A 3,603-nucleotide genomic window follows, 5' to 3' on the forward strand; every position below is an offset into this window, starting at 1 on the left:
GTTGATTTGTTGACAATATGATTTTATAATCTAAATGTTTCTTGGTTCTGTAAACATGCTGGTTATATCTTAAAGAACCCTGGCCTTGTAAGTGCACAATGGCCCAGTTTTGTTTGTATTCTAATGCATAGGATTGTGACTTTGGAAATACAGGCATCATGTCAGGGATAATTGGGCAGTTTGGTGTAATGGTTAAGAGTGTGGACTCTAATCTGGGAGAACTGGGTTTGATTCCCCACTCCTCCACATGCAGCTGCTGGTGTGACCTTGGGTCAGTCATAAATTCTTTCAGAGCTGTTTTCTCAAGGGCAGTTTTCAAGGGAGCTCTCTCAGCCCCACCTACCTCACAGGATGTCTGTTGTGTGGAGGGGAAGGGAAAGGGATTATAAATCACTCTGAGACTCCTTCAGGTAGTGAAGGGCAGGGTATAAATCCAATCTCCTCCTCCTCTTCCTCTTCTTCTTCTTCTTCTATTTTTCAGGGGTGTTCTGTTTTCCAGATAGTGATCAGGTCTTGTCCATTTAAAATGACTTTTAAAAAACAATTGGGTCTGCATGTTTGTGTTTTTGACTGACCTCACCTGGAGGATTCTTTGAGAGAAATCTGGTCAGTATACACTTCAGGTATACACTTACCTGAAAGTAAACCCCTCTAAACATGGTGGAACATCTGAGTAAACATACTGGGGCCCATCACATACCAGGCTTTTTCAGACAACTTAATTTCACTTGCACTTAACACAAAACTCAACACATGGGAATATGCTATCTATTAAAATTCAAACTGTTGCTTTTGATGCTTTCTTTGTGTCTACCTTGAGTATGTGATCACTTATGCATAATTGATTCTGCTTCTACTAGACATTAAAGCTAGGCGAGATAGTGAACACTGACCAACTTTCCACTTTATCTTTATCTTGTTTTTGAGATTTCTTCAGAAATTGCCTACAGGCTTTCAGACCTAATTTAACAGTCAGGCATGTTCGTAAGAAAAGAGGGGGGGGGATGATATATAATCAAACTTCTGCAGCACCAACACCTTAATTTTTTGTTACAATTGTTTAAACAGTTTCCTATGCCACTGTTTCCAGGGCAGGCTCAGTGACTCTGGGGGCTTGGGGGAAAAAACAGGGTGTGGAGGCTAGAGAGCTCTAGGGATTACAGCTGATCTCCAGATGACAGAGATCAGTCCCCACGGAGAAAACTGTGCCTTGGAGGGTGGACTCTATGGCATTATACCCTGCTGAGGTTCCTTCCCTTCCCCAAACCCTGCCCTCCGCAGGATCCACCGCCAAATTTCCAGGTATTCCCCAAGTTGGAGTTGGCAGCCAGGGGTGTGGCCTCATCCTTGTGCCCTGTGCCCAAGGCCTCAGAATCACTAAGACTACCCCTGGAAACACTGTCATAGACCATTATTAAAACAACTTGGAGAAAATTCAGTTGTTGGTGGTGCAGAAGTTGGATTATGTCTTCTAATGCAGAATACACAAAGTCCTGGCTACGCAGTTCAGGAGTTAATCACATTGCATTAAAAAAAAAATCTTAAGGGATTCAGCAGCATGCCACTTCATTATGAAATGTCTGTATTTACTCACGACTTCCAAATGGCCAATCATGTTTATAGTTGAGAATAATAGTAATTTGAAAAGTGTTTTAGTGTGGTATATTTCCTTGTTTTATGGAGCATTTGAGTTACAGTAAAATACTAATTATCCCCCAAACTACTTCTCATAAGCATCTTTATAGCTCCTTTTTCATGAAACTCGGTTCGCAATGTAAGACGGGCTGCACTAGAGTCCATCAGAAAGAGCTTTGCTGTGATTTTATAAGTTCACAAAGAGGCTTAAATATATATTTACCTAGTTCTGCACAATCACTTCTCTGTTCAAAGCAACATCATTACACAATCAGGGGAAAAACAGAATCAAATTTGCTGATATATTGTGGTTCAGCAAAAAAGCAGACACGCACACAAACCAAGGGACTGACTTAGGGTTGCCAGCCTCCAGGTGGGGCCTGGGGATCTCCCGCTTTTACAACTGATCCCCAGCCGACAGAGATTAGCTCCCCCAGAGAAAATGGCTGCTTTGATGGGTGGACTCTATGACATTGTATTATGTTGAGACCTCTCTCCTCCCCAAACCACGTCCTCTCCTGGCTCCACCCCCAAAGGCTCCAGGTATTTTCCAACCCAGACTTGGCAACCCTAGACTCACTAGGGAATTTTGTTTTCCCCCTGTATCCTTCCCCCATACTATTTTCACTTTTCCTTCCCCTTGCAGCCACCACAGCCTCCCCTGTTCCCTGCTTCCTTGTCTCCCTCCCTCTCACACACCCACCAACCTTTAATCTGTCCCCCAACCTTCAGCTTTCCCTCCTGCTAGCAGCCTCTACCTTTTGTCTTCTCACCCACCTGCCTGCCTTTTTCTGTTCTCGCCATTTTAGCCTTAAGATCTTCTGTCTCCTCCCGTTTCCCTGCTTATTTCCCTCCTTTTTTATTATTTCTCACTCCCCCCCCATGACAGTATAGGGTTGCCAAGTCGATCTTCTGCCGGAGCGGGGGGCTCCCGGCCGGCGTCTGGTGTGCGCGTCCAAGAAGCACGAGAAGCACCGCATGCACGTCACCCAGAAGTGACGTGACGACGGCAGGCACGCTGTGGGCGGGGCCATGGCCATACGAGGAAAAACCATAGAGTTTTCCCTCGGATTGCCGTGGCCCCACCCCCAGCGTGCCTGGCGTGGTCGCGTCACTTCCGGGTGATGCGCACGTTGGGGTGGAGTTCCCCCAGGGGGGCGATCTGGCGGCAGCGGGGGACGGGCCTCTGGGGTGCGGTTTTCCCTGCCCCCCGGGGGGACTTGGGAAGCCTACGACAGTAGCCAAGACATGGAAGCCTCAGCAATATTGTTGTGGTTGCAAAGAAACTCCCAAAATGTCTACTCTTGCAAGTAAGGTTGTCAACCTGCAGGTGGAGCCTCGAGTCCTCCCAGAATTACAACTGATATCCAGAGTACAGAGATCCGTTCTCCTGGAGAAAATGGCAGCTTCAGTGGGTGGACTCTGTGGCATCACATCCGAGCTGAGCTCCCTCCACTCCCTAAACTCTGCCCTCAAATATCCAACCTAGAGCTGACAACTCTACTTACAAGTTGATGGTGGATGTTCATTTTTTAGACGTTTTTCTTATTTTTTGACACACACCCCAATAGAATCCTCTCTATCTATACATGGCTCCATTGTGTAATTTTGTTTTTGATCTACACTCTGGAGACACTGTTCAGATTTAGGTGTAATGGATAATACATACAGACACTATAAACAGAGAGATTATGTCATCCAACACAGAATAACATTCATGCATCTGCTGAAGTGGGCTGTAGCCCCCAAAATCTTATAGCACAATAATCTGTAAATCTCTCCCTTATATATAAAGCCATAGTGGGCTCCAACGTTCCAAATGCACACCTTTAGTGTTTGGCCGCAAGAACTGTCAGTCAGAAGACGCTGGCTGGGTTGACTGGCTGCTTTGTGCAGTCCCGCCTAGCATTTCAAGGTCTTTTGCATATGGAAGCTGATTGGACTTCACTCCATTCCACACCTCAAACT

Source organism: Gekko japonicus, unplaced genomic scaffold, assembly GCF_001447785.1.
Source record: "Gekko japonicus isolate JY-2015 unplaced genomic scaffold, Gekko_japonicus_V1.1 scaffold1460, whole genome shotgun sequence".
NCBI classification, from domain to species: Eukaryota; Metazoa; Chordata; class Lepidosauria; order Squamata; family Gekkonidae; genus Gekko; species Gekko japonicus.